Raw genomic sequence first — 14,675 nt, 5'->3', positions numbered from 1 at the left:
CGTCCCATCCTCCACGCTTTAGAAGCTGCCGACCCTGCAGCTCTGAGCACTGTCGCCTCCGAACCTTCTCTTTCTCCCTTTCCTTCTGTTCCGGTTTCTGGCCGTAACTGAGAGCAAACCACAATACTGCAAAGGAACCTGATATTGTGTTAGCCGTTACAAAACATCGCATGGGCACTGAATGATTCTCGATAAATCAGCCTACGCTCTCTGAGTATTAAAGAATTCAAGAGAGGAAAATAGATGCACCAAGCTCGTTCTCAGGGACATGCTCCCGCGTGTGCAGCCAGTTTCCTGCCTGAGATCGCTGGCCAACTAGACGGCACCCGCCCGGGACCTGATGCCGTACTCACCCAGAAAGCAAAACTCCTTGGGAGCAAGAAGATTCCGATTCTCCGTCGACACCGCACAGGGACGGAGGCAGGCCCTCGGTTTAATCCATTCTTAAGGAAATTGAGCGAGATGCCAAGACCTGGGGCGGACTGAATTCAGGGTGGCCCAGAAGACCCCTGCTCACACTACTACTGAGCAAACCTTTAGGAACCATCGGTCACCTGGCTTTTATTATACTGTCTCAAATATAGTCAATATTTTTGGAGACGCAGAAATCTCACAAGTTTGGAGGTACCCTGGGCTTTTGGCGTATTTCTCATCTGAGCATTGCCATTGAGTCGTGGTTAAAGGGCGGTGGAAAAATGTCTTTTCTTTCATCATTGAAGAAACTGAGGTCTTGTGACTTTCCCAAGGTCATCAGAATCTGTCTTACACACAGTTCTTAAAATAGCTACCGGCAGATGAAAGAATGAATGAGCAAAAACATAAATCTACCCCAATTTGTTACGTTTAAAAGAAAGAAGTAATTTGGGGGCCAATTTCTCTTTGGGAGTAGATTTATTTCCTGCATTGAAAACTGATTATTCATCATCAGTAAACATATAAAAAAATGTCTTTTAAATTTATTTTTTATTTCTTATGTTACATAAGGTACTTTAGTTAGCCAAGGTTGCTTTTTAGTGTTATAATGATGCAGCCGCTTCCAACCAGAAGTACGTTTAGGTCTGTCAGTAAAGAAAAACAAAACAGCCTTTTGGTAAAAATCTGTTAGAAAATATTTGTCAGTAAATCTGCCACAAAATTTCAGCAGAAGTCCTGTTCCTTTCTCCCACACCCCTGCCCTTCTACTCCGTATTTCTCTAAGGTAAACTTAATAGACAAAAGCAGAAGAGATGTTTAATTTCTCTATGTCTTTTGCTCCCTAATTTTAAAAAGGCATGACTAAAATTACTTCCTCCAGCCACTCCCTTGCATCTGAATGGTGCCAAATAGGTTAAGTGAGGTACATAGGTACTTATTTCTTTCAGTTATAAACCCTAGGCAAGGAAAAAGGACACTACAGAAAACTTGCAAAGAAAGAAAATATAGAAAAAAGGAAGAAAAAGAGGAGAGGTGGAAATTTTGGAAGAGTGGACCCATTAAAATGCGGTACTAATACCTTAGTACACACATCACTTGTACAGGTTAGAAAGTCCATGCATTTAAATGCATTTTTTGACCTTTGTATTAAAAGTTCCTAAAAGTACAAGAAGCCAATTCAAAGCTATAATTTTGATGTTGAAGTTTTAAGTACTATAATAGGGTGTCCACCCTAAAAATACTTTAAAAATTATTTCCTAAATAATCAGAAATTTCATAATCATGGCATGTGTCAGTACAAACCAGTCAAATCAGGGCTTTTAAAGGTGTTAACATTCTTAACATATTACTGTTTTCTTCAAAACAGGACATCATACTGAAGAATCAGGACAAAACACTGGAGAGAAAAAAAGACTTTTCAGATTTCTTTTTCTCATAATATAGACACAAGAAAATGAAGTGGGGCAGGGATGGGTGGAAAGCCATGGTTTTCAAATGATAATTGTCATAACTGACATTGTTTTTACTCTTTAGTCCTCCTATATCATCCACTGTGATTTAAGGAGTCTGAACTTTACAACTTTGCTCCTTATTAATACTGATACACTGGTGAGCTGCTTACCAGTACAAGTAACTAACATATTTATATCATTTTAATTTTTGTACCTGCTCCTCTTGAAAAAGCAAGCATACAGTTTTCTGCACAAATAAAAATCTGAAAATGGAAAAAGGGGGTCAAAGTTCTATGGTTAAAAATACTTAGATATATACAAATAAAGTCTATAAAGAGCATAAAATAAAACAAAACTCAAGGATAATATGGCATATTTTAAAACTGATCAGGAACCATGCCTTCAGGGAAACAGCTTTAAACGCCAACCCTCCCCACCCAAAACAAAAAAACTTTGAGAAAATAAGTAACTTATCATTTTACATGCACACAGAAACACTCTAGAGAGATAGAGTAAATATTACCAACCCCTCTCAGATCAACTACTCTTCTTATCTAAAAAGGAATAAATTTAAGCACTTGTTCTTCACTGGATAATTAAAATCACCCAAAGCTTTGTTCTTCATTTACTTTGAAAAAATTAGCAGAATAAGATTTCAGTCAGGCATCTTAGGTTTTTAATTTAAATATCCTCCACAAATTTCTAGTTCTTTAACACATCCTAACAAAGTATTCATATGCACAGTCTTTTTAGGATCAAAAGAGATGACAGCCATAAAGAATGTTATCAACATTCCAGCTTCTACCATCAGCAGTAACACTACATATAATATTCAGATGTTTGATGTGATTTGGTTTCAAAAGAACTTACCCTATAGAAGTGGGTACACCCCCTGCTGGAAATCTCTGATTATAACTACTTTGGCATTTGTGGCCTGAACCAAAAATACAGGAAAAGCCATAAAGGGCCTTTCCATTCATGACAAAATTAACCCATACTTTTTGCCTGTCTGACATTAAGACAGGCTTTTGGAAAAGACTATCTCAGAATATCGCCCCGATTACAGAAAACGAAGAAGTTGGAGAATAACAGAGGCAAATAACAATAACCAAAGCACAGGAAGGTTATTTCTTGTCTAATTTCCTACAGAATTCCACGACTTGTTTCCACACCCCACCTAACCCCTACCTCCTCCCTTGACCTTTCTCTTTCTCCATATCTCATATAGTTAGAGCTATTGGGAGGAGGGAAAGCAGGGTATTACGGGGTGTTACTCCTATGAGCAGGCAAATACCAATAACCAATAACCACAGTATAGCCACAGTAGCCATTTGCTGAGTTAAGGTGCTGAAAGGCTTTCTCCAAATTTGTTTTATGGCTACCAATGATATTTTCAGCATGAAGAAAAGGTGTTAATTATGTTTTGGCTATTACCGTAGAAAATATTTTGACAAGAGTTAAGGTAATTGTGAGCATGGGACTGGAACAGTAGGAAAGAAATGCAATGACCTTATTGGCATTTTGTTCCACAAAACCTTGTTCTGTTGATTTTTCAGAATTATATTTTCAGACTGAAATTCCAAAGATGGTATCAGAGTCTAGCTTCAAAATGTCACGTTCATGCCACTCTGGTTCTTGGACATAACTGGAAGAGTAAAATTAAAATTCTGTTTTTGAATAATTAGTATTTTATAAAGTTATTTGTAATGCAGGCTCCTTTTAAAGGAATAACAATTCATTCAGGTCCCACCAGCACAAATACTTTAATTAGACAAAAATCTTCAAGTTATTTCCTCTCACAAAAGGAGGTATTGTTGAGCCATCTGGACCCTCCATTGAGTTTTTATGAAAGATCGCAGCTTGAATTTAATCAACCCCAATAAGTTTAACCCCATAAAGCTAAAAACTAACTGCAAAGGTTGCTAAGAATTCTCTTTGAGATTGTTACCACTGTAATTTGTAAATCATTACAGTGGGAAACAGAAACCTGTATTGCTTGATTGTTTAACTATACACATAATTTTTGTGAATATCCTTTTTCCCACTCTCTAGATTGTAAGCCCCTCAAGGTAGGAATCACAGATGAATGTTTGGCCCCGTTCAATAACTAGAATTTGATTATTAGAAAGTTCAGTAGACATTTGGTAATAATAATATGAAACATTCGAGGTTTTATGGATTTCTGTGGATTTATTACTAACAGAAGGCTTTGGATTTATTTTGAAATACCAGCTGAGATAATCACTTTGGAAAATACAAATCATTTAAACAAATTGCTGAGTTACCTTGTGAAAGTTGAGTTAGATATCCTTCCCCAAATACAACCTATATTTCTCCATATTACATCTCCCTGGTAGGTAATTGTGAGTTACCAGTGACAAGTAACCATGGATCTAAAATGTCAGGGAATATTCTAAAGAACTGGTGCAACTAACAGTTTCTGAAATCAATAATAAGGTATCTAATCACTTCACAATTAAGGCTTTGTTATTTCCACCTAGTATTATAAACTACAGTAGATGGTGAATGTCTTGCCAATCCATGCTTCAGAATTTTCTTCAAAAAGCTTCACAAATAACAATGTGATTTTTTCTGATGAATGCACTGGTTCTTTCGAGCATACCTGTTACATAGTGAAGAATAATAACACTCATCTTTCCCCAAATAGGCTTCTCATCCCTCTTCAGCACAGCCCATCACAGGGCTCTGGCATACACTTCATTTATTTCTAGTTTTGGTTCTCTTAGGTGCAGACATTAAACAACTCTTCTATTCTTTCCCCCAAAAGTATTTACATTAAAAATTCTGAGATTTTACAAACATGATTACAAAGTAAAAGTGACAAAAGTTCATAAAAGCTCTATGTGTCCTATAAATCAGATTCTTTAAAATTAAATAAAGTGGATTTAATTAAACTTTAATTGGATTTAATTAAAAATAGATTAAGTTTAAAATAAATTTAAAATATTTTAAAAGTATATATTTCTGGAGGTAGAAAGATATTCATATTTTCTATGAAAAACATTAGACTACAAAGCAATGAAGGAAGTACAGTTCTATTTTTACAAAAAGAAAATGAAGATGACAATGTTATTAACTAACATGTTACTAGTCTAGAGATTTAATCAAAATTGCCAGGAGAAATATGACAACCTCAGATATGCAGATGATACTACTCAAATGAGAAAAGGTGAAGAGGAACTAAAGAGCCACTTGATGAGGGTGAAAGAGGAGAGTGAAAAATCTGGCTTAAAATTCAGCATTCAAAAAACTAAGATCTGGTGCCATCACTTCAAGGCAGATAGAAGAAGAAAAAATGGAAACAGTTGCAGATTTTATTTTCTTGGGCTCCAAAATCACTGCACACAGTGACTGCAGAAATGAAATTAAAACGTGCTTGCTTCTTGAGAGAAAAACCATGACAAACCTAGACATTGTATTAAAATGCAGAGACGTCACTCTGCCAACAAAAGTCTGTATAGTCAAAGCTATGGATTTTCCAGTAGTCATGAAAGTTGAACCATAAAGAAAGCTGAGCACTGAAGAATTGATGCTTTTGAACTATGGTGCTGGAGAAGACTCTTGAGTCCCTTGGACAACATGGAGATCAAACCAGTCAATCCTAAAGGGAATTAACCCTGAACATTCATTGGAAGAACTGAGGCTGATGCTGAAGCTGAAGTTCCAATACTTTAGCCACCTGATGCAAAGAGCTGACTCACTGGAAAAGGCCCTGATGCTGGGAAAGAGTGAGGGCAGGAGGAGAAGCAGGGGAGAGAGGATGAGATGGTTGGGTGGCATCACTGGCTCAACGGACGCTAGTTTGAGTACACTCCGGGAGATAGTGAAGGACAGGGGAGCCTGGTGTGCTGCAGTCCAAGTCAGATATGACTTAGTGACTAAACAAGAGATTTCATCTACATGGTGATATTATAGCGACCATTTATTCTTTTTGCTTTTTCTGCAATTAAAATTTTTCCTAAATTTTTGCAATAAAAATTGGAATTATACTGGTTGAAAATTGAGAAAGAAAGGCAATGTAAAAAGCAGAATAAGGTAAACTGTCTTGAAGCAATTGAACTCTCTCTATATACATCTACTAATTTCCTTTTTTATTCTTTTTCTTCTCTTCACTGTTTATCCCCTTACTCCTCCTTTAGATGTTTCTTCGTTCTTCCTTTTTAGTTTTTGATTCTCCATCTTCTTTTCTTCTCTCTTAATTTTCTCCTGGGCCTTTTACAGGCCACCTTGGATACTACTGTCTCTGTCTGCAGGAGTCTCTGATGTAATGGAATGAAATGGTCTAAGCAAATCTATTATTTCCACCACTAGATTGTATTGTCTTTGATGAGTTTTTAAATGTTCTTACAGACCAAAGCAAATCAAGCAAAGAACATACGTTTTATTACATTTGAAGACTTATTTTAAGTTATGTAAATCTGCCAATAGCATTGCCTCTACTGTTGATTATTTCATGGCACAGATTCTATTTTTAAGTTCTTTTTCTATACTAAAACTCTGCGCAGAAACTTTCAGGTATAGACAATAGGTAGTTTATCTAATGTTGATAAAACTGAGCTGATCTTTCCACATACTCTGGTATTTCCCTTTGTACTACAAGGTTTATGATAAAACGTGTTCCATTTGGATGGTTTCCTATGTGGACTTGCTGATACTTAGCTTCCTTGGTGGCTCAGTCAGTAGAGAATTCACCTGCAATGCAGGAGACCTGGGCTTGATCCCTTGGTTGGGAAGATCCCTTGGAGGAAGGCATGGCAACCCATTCCAGTATTCTTGTGTGGAGACTCCCCAGTGACAGAGGAGCCTAGCGGGTTGCAGTCCATGGGGTCGCAAAGAGTCAGACATGGCTAAGCGACTAGGCACACACAGCACTGCACAAAGGTTACCTTTGACTTCCTATCACCCCCAAAGAACTGGGGGTTGCTTTTCTAAGTCAGAAATTTATCTTGTAGAACTCCTCCTCTGCTACATCCTAAGCACAGCACAATCACTTACCAATTTAAAGGAAAGGTGAAGATGCTCTTACTACAAAACAAAGGAATGCTGGAGCACAAATTAGTGTAGTGGAAAGACCACCAAACTGGGGATGAGGAGACTTGACTTTGTTATCTCAGGTTCTGCTTACTCTATGACCTTCAGAAGTCAATGAATGTCTCTGAACTTTCCGTATCCCTAAAATGGTCCCTTTGCCACTTTAACAATATGGAGTTTGAAATTATTTTGCAAGGTTAGCCCACAGACCAGGCCTCACTTCTTCCTGTTTCACAGGTAATTTAACACCCACCCACACTCACCATCACACCCAGGACAAAGTTGTTACTCTTAGTTTCTCTGTAAATTTCGTCTGAGGCCTGTACCTCATCCCTCCCTACAAAGGAAAAAAAAAATATATCATCTTGATGAAGCTAAATTAATTGCATTCCTCCAAAACCCATCTCTAAAATCTATTCCTAGAACAAGCCAGGCATATCCCTGTTATAAGGGCAGCGTCTCTGAATATTCTTTGACAAAAGATTGCTTTGTAGTTTCTAAGCTTACAGTCCTTTATACTCCCACAATTTATTCATCACTCTCCTCCACCCCCATCCCCCAATCAGCAATATAGCCCCCAGCATCCAGTAGCCAATTCTGGGTCTTCACATGCTATTTATTAATAGTATTCACGTGCTCATGGTCTCACCCATGTCTTTTCTCCCTTGTGCCCACTTATGGTCAGTCCTATTTCTACCATCACCCCAGACAACAACTAATCTTCTTTCCATCTCTAAGGATTTGCCTATTCGGGACATTTAATATAAATGGAATAATACAATATGTGCTCTCATGTGTCTGGCTTCTTTGACTTACACTATTTTTGAGGTTCATTCATATTTTTGGATGCATCAGGAATTCCTTCCTTTCCATTGCTGAGTAGTATTCTATTGGATGCATACACCACATTTTGTTTATCTGTTCACCAGTTAGTTGACATTTGATTGTTTGCACTTTTTCAGCTACCATGGATAATGCTGCTATGAATACAAAAATGTTTGCATGTATATATATTTTCATTTCTCTTGGGTAGATACTTATATGTGAAAATTATGGGTCGTATAGTAAATTTATTTTTAATATTATAAGAAAATGTCACATATTTTCCAAAGTGATTCTATTATTTTATATTTCTATCAGCAGTGTATGAGGGTTCTAGTTTCTCTACAATCCGGTCAATATTTGTTATTGTCTATCTTTTTATTATAGCTGTTCCAATGGGTAAGAAGTACTATCTTATAAGTACCTTGAATTCACATTTTCCTAATGACAAATTTTGTTGAACATCTATTTATGTGCTTTTTAGCCATTGGTATCTCTTCTCTGATAAGATATCTATAAAAATCTTTTGCCTATTTTAAAATTGGGTTGTTAATCTTATAATTCTGGGTCTCATTGGATCTTAAATTCTTCTATTGAAATTTCCTCTCCAAAAATCCTGAAGACTTTTTCTTAATGCAACAATGACTTTATTTTCATATTTCCCAATACTTCCTTGCATGTTTGTGATTTTTTTTCCAACTTGCATAATGTTGCAAAAGATAAAATATTGAGTAAAATATTTTCTCTTCCAGGGTATTCCTACAATCAGTTTATTTAGCTGGCAATACATAGCTGTTGTTTAGACTTTCTTTTCCTTTCCTCGTTGTTTAAATGGGATGGCTTCATACCAGTTATTCTATTTGATTTTGTTGTAGAAACAGTACACTCATTCTATCAGAAAATCTGGGTGAAGGACTGTTAAACAGTGAGCCACATGCTCCCTGATTCATGACAACTGGGATCTCTATCACAAGCCTTGAGCAGAATTTTTGAGGCATTTCAATCAAAAGTGAGTTACTACAGCTAATCTTCTTCTCCTTGGTGCCTAATTCATTTTCAGTTAGTAACAGTTTTTGAAAGTGAAAGTCTTTTAAGCCAAGGGAATACAATTTTAGAGCACTTCAAAGTGATCTTTTCATTTGATACCTCGAAATACTGCCACGCCTTTTAAGGTTTTGCAGTGGAAGGCAGCTTCTTGGCCTCAAAGAAATCATGTTCCATAGTGATTTAGGGATTAGAAAGAAGAGAGGTCACTGCAGTTTGGATACTGTTTTCTGATTTACTATGTATACATCTGCAGAGTGGCCTGTGGGTTTGTGTTCCTGTGGTATGCATCCCAAGTGTCATAATAATTCTAATAAAAGAGCTCTGGCTTTGACAGCATTCTGTATGTTCACCTTGTATTAGAACAAGCTGCTGACAATTCTTTGAATTTACCTGAGGGTAAAACTCTTCATCCTCTCCAAACATCTCATCAGTTAACTTGTTGTAATTGGCTACCACAGCCCACCATTCCGATAAGTATTTTTAGCTAAATCATCACAATTATAGGTGTTTGTCAAGATATCTCTGGAAATCAGATGCCACTTTGTACATCTGCAGCTTACAGAGATGGCTTACCTATTAAACTCTCCTAAAACATTGAGAAGAAATACTCTTGTTATTCAGTTGCCCAGTTATGTCTGACTCTTTGCGACCACATGGACTGCAGCACACCATGTCTTTCTGTCCCTCACCATCTCCCAAAGTTTGTCCAAGTGCATGTCCATTGCATTGATAATACCATCATATAAATAGTCTTTAAGTTGCTAAAATGAAATACTCTGTAAGTTGCTAAAATGAAATGTCCTCATTTGAAAATGGAAAGTCTTCATACAAAGTGGGACACTCTAGGAATGCTGACAACTGGAAATCTTAGTCTCCCTACTCCTGTTACATTGGTCCAAGTCTATTTAGGTTTTTGCTTTTAGTTTAATCATGTTGAGAACGCTTGTTGTTTGATAGTGATATATATTGAATGTAAGCTGGATATAGGGTAATAATTTTAAGTTTACTCTGGATTATTTCACATATGAGATATTCTTGGAGTTTGATGTATTTGAGAAATTCAGTATGATTCCAAATTTGTTCAAACATATGAACAAATATGTAAATACTTAAATAGCCTGGCAGAAAATAGATAAAAATATTAACAGTGGCTATCTCTGGGTAATTTTCTAAAAAACACATTTATCATATATACTTTCTTACATATTCATCTTACATACTTTTTATTTGTCCATATATTTTATTGGACTTTTTAAAAAGAGGATTTTTTTAACGCTGCACATACTAATCATATCTTCTCGTTCACAACATTCCTTAAAATTATACTGTCTGGCAGACAGAATACAATCAACAAGAATTCTGAAACTTAAGTAGACCATCTCTTTGGAATATTATTTTGATATACTCGCTCATTCAACAACTATCACTTTGTATCCACTATGTACCAAAGACTGTGCTCAAATCAAAAATACAAATGTGAAAGGCATGATTTCAGCTTGCAGTGAGCTCATTTTCATGTCCTAGGATTGGATATTAACTGAGAACTAGGTCCATAGATTACATGTTTTAGTAAAGAGCAAATAAGTCTTTCAATTTCTATTATTCTCTAATAGTTTCATTATTTATAATTTCTCCTTTTAAACATGCCAGGCATAGATAGATAAAATTTTCTGTAGAATGACAAGTTTGAACAGACAATAATTTCTCCTTAGTCTAACTAAACAGCTAACTTGCTCGAATTACTTTTGTAATTAAGGTATTTTTCAGACAGATTCTGATCTCGTTAGAGGGACTCTAATCTTTCTCTTCTGTTGTCAAAGTTGTAATCTCATGGTTTTGTTTTTTGTGATTTTTAGGTTGGTGCCATACCACTAAATGACAAAGAGGCCATTCCAAGACCAAATGGAGTCTTGTTTTAACTGGCATATAACTGTTTTTATTTGGGTTTCTGTGGAATTTGGAAGTCTGCAACTCATCCAAAATGAGGGCATTCCACAAATTCCACTTCATAAAAGCCATCCCTCCTTCATATACTGTTTCCATTTTCTTCAATGTAACTAAACTTTTAGCAGGACATTCCAAGAAAAGTGATAAAGGGATGTGTTTTAAGACAAGCAAAACATAGAATTCTTATTCAGCAAGTCCTCTTGGTAATATTAATAGCAGTAGCAGCAAAGCAGTAGTAATAGCAGTACTACAGAAAAATAATAAACATAATTAAACACTTAACACTTTAAAATAAAATTTGAAAATTGAAAAATTAAAAATATAGTTTGTATGTTTTAGCTGATTGAACACTAATAATACTCACAAATCTTTAGCAATGTGTATTTATTTCTCAAGTTGTTTATACAAAAACTAGGTTTTTCTGGATTGCCAAAATTGTAGCCTAAGAATCTTAGTTTTTTTTTAAATGCAGAAGTTTACTCGAACTCTGAGCACTTAAATGCAAAGAGAAACAGGAACAGATTATGCTACGGAGAGGAGGCCTTAAGGAAGACTGTGGTTATCTTCCTGTGTAAGATTACTCCTGTGGCATCTTGTTTCCTGAGAAATATAGAATATGGTAGCTCTCCGCATACAAGGGACAATCTGTTGTTAACGAGTAAAACTCATTCAACTTAATGGGGATGAGGCGCCTAAGTCAGGACAAACAAGGAACCCAGAGAATGTAACTGAGGAGACTCAGAGAATGTTCTGACCGAATACGCAGTTAGTTTGTGGAATTGTCATAGGAGTTGTGTTCCAGGTCCTCATTTCTCCTGGGAAAGCCTCAGCACGTTTTCCTGAAGCCTGGCTTTGTGCAGACTCACGGCAGAGTGTTTCACTCTTGGTGATGTGCTCTTCACTCTCTCCTCAACAGAGCACAATTTAATACAAGTACTTCTGAGTGTGCTAAAATTCATGGAAAATATGCTCTATAAGAGCTTTAAGTAACTTGGATTCTTTTGCTTGAGAAAAGGAAAACTACTTTTAAGCATATAAATGATGCAGTGGTGAGTGAACAAAAGGAAATGAGCTTATACAGCCATAAGGCTGAAAAGAAGGAAGACCTGACAGTGTTAGACACGTTGGGGTTTTTCAGACTTCTCTAATCAGCCTGCAGCGCAGGAGACCCTGGTTGGATTCCTGGGTTGGGAGGATCAGCTGGAGAAGGTATAGGCTACCCACTCCCGTATTCTTGGGCTTCCCTTGTGGCTCAGCTGGTCAAGAATCCACCTGCAATGCAGAGACCTGGGTTCGATCCCTGTACTGGGAAGACCCCCTGGAGAAGGGAAAGGCTACCCACTCCAGTATTCTGGCCTAGAGAATTCCATGGACAGTATAGTCCATGGGGTTGCAAAGAGCTGGACAGGACGGAGCGACTTTCAGTTTCTTTCACTGGTGATATTTGAAAACCAGAGTCAGAAGTGCTGCTGGTAAGTCAGGATAAAGGACTAAGTGGATGTTCCTATGATGCTACTCAGGTAAAGTGAAAAATGCCATTAAAATCAAATGTTCTGTGTGTCTTAACATGCTTATAAAATAAGGAGGCTGCCTTTCACTTGGTGTGAATGCATGGTAAATAACTTTCCAGTGATACAAGCCACATACCAATATCAGCATCCGTAGCTGAACCCTGGGTCTCAGATTCATCTTTGCATCAGTATACCTGGGCCTCTGTTCTCCCAGATCATTATCATTACCATCGTCATCATCCCAAATGAATGAATCATTATCCTTTCCTTCAAATTTTAATAAATAGATAGGAAAAAGGACACTATGTCATGGTTCCCAAACTTTTCATTGTCATTTCAAAATTTTTCAATGGCTTCCACATGATACTTTGTGTTTTAAGAATCTGTTGATGAGACAAATACAAAATGACAACAGCAAAAAGCTGTCATGAATTTTCTTATTATTAAAAACGAATGTACCTTGTTAAGCTCCGTGGCATTTATATACATTTGAAAAAATTGTACCTGTGGGACACTGTATGTTAAGTTTCCAGACACTGTTTGGTATGCACGTTCAAAGGGCCCAAAAAAGTCAGCCCTCAGAGGAAAATAACAATTGGAGCTAAGGAGATCTGGATCTGCAGTCACTCCTTGAAAACATGACCAGATGTCTTTTTCTTTCTGAACCTAACTTTCTAATCTATAAAATAAGGAGGCTGGACTAGCAGCTCTTTAAGAATCCTTTGAGCTTTAAAACTTCTTTGATTATATCAGATTCTTTATTTAGCAACCATATGCAACTGGATTTAAATGTCATATGTGGCTGTAAATGTCAATGTATGGCAATATTAATATGGCTTTTCATGCTAGGGAAGTTGTTCTTATCAAGAATTTCTCAATATTCTCAAACACTTATGTTTAGTAAACCCATTATAAATATAAAGCATGCCTACTTCTCAGACATTGCTTTATTTTTTATATTTCATTTAGTCAAACAATCTTAAAAATTAGATTTAAACCATATTTATCCATATATTAGAGACAGAAACATTGAAGTCTGTCCAAAGAGTTACACAGTAAGTCAGTGACATAGTTTTAAACAGAGTTGTCATTAGAAGATAAGTACTGCAAAGAATGCTAAAAGTATCTGTTAATGCTCTTTTCACAGTAATGAGTAAGTTATTGAAATAATCACTGTAGGAGATTATCTTCTCCAAAATTATCACTATCCTAATTGCTGATGACTATTAACTCAGTTTTTTCTAGTTTGTGCTATTTGATTGTAATTGATTAAAAGACTGTAAAACTACTGTATCAGGGTTTGTGTATACTTTTTAAATGTTGAAGTTAAACTATACCTTAAAATATTTAATGTTAATATTATTGTTAATGTAAATAGTATTTAAGGAAAATTTGAGAGTGAATGAATCAGTGAAATAGTAATAAGTGCTGTTCTTAGTAAATTTTGGCAAATGATTATACTTTTTAATTTTAAAATATCAAATCACATTTTAATTTTAATGTCTATAGATCTATATAATGTTTACTTTTCTTCAATAATATGATTTGAACATTATCTTTAGCATTTACTTTACTCTTCTGACCATGTTTTTCCTAAAGTGAGTATATATACAAAATTAGTATGACTTTATACACAAACACATGATAGATATTTAAATGCCAAGCACAAACTTCCTCTTAATCATTTTGAATTCTTAGTGGATATTTTAGATAGTCACAGGAATACACTTTTATTCATAACTGTTCCATCATTTCAAAGCTTAATTACAGGAAATATTTTAAAATACTGGGAGCCTAGAAATAAATAGATATCTACTCCAATAACTTGGGATGGCCAATGTTTCCAGAACAACCATATACCTACATTACTGGGAAGAGTAGCTTTTGATTTAGAGCAACAGAACTACTGTCCAGGACAAACCAATACCAGTTTGAAGAGGATTTAGTATGCTTACATTTCACCCAGGTATAAAAAATTATACTGAGTAAAATCTAAGGAGTCATGTCAAGATAAGCATGATAAAGTTTCAGCGATTGAGTTGGCAGCAAAAAGGAGAAAAATAGAGCCTAAAACAGAAGGATGTTAAACCCGGAAAACTTCTATAGAGCTAGGGAATGAGGCATTGAGACTTTTGTTACCACGACTCTTCTTTTCATCCTTCTCATCCCTGAATGAAGTAGGTGGCTGGGCCACACTGCAGGCTCCTATCAGGGGTTGAGCCCCCTTCCAAAATTCTGCTGAGTGCATATAGATGCATTCATGGGAACTAATTCTCCCACCAAGCTCTGCACCTTGATTAAGCACTTGCAAATTCTACGCTGCTGAGCAGTGTCTTCATGAAGCTTTCCAAGGTTGCTTGGCAAGAAAAAGATCTTTCTCAAAAATATACTGATTACGGAATGGTTCAGATACAAACTGCAAAGTGCTGCA

Source organism: Muntiacus reevesi, chromosome 15, assembly GCF_963930625.1.
Source record: "Muntiacus reevesi chromosome 15, mMunRee1.1, whole genome shotgun sequence".
NCBI lineage: Eukaryota > Metazoa > Chordata > Mammalia > Artiodactyla > Cervidae > Muntiacus > Muntiacus reevesi.
The sequence above is the reverse complement of the archived record's forward strand: the minus strand, read 5'-3'. Positions refer to the sequence as shown.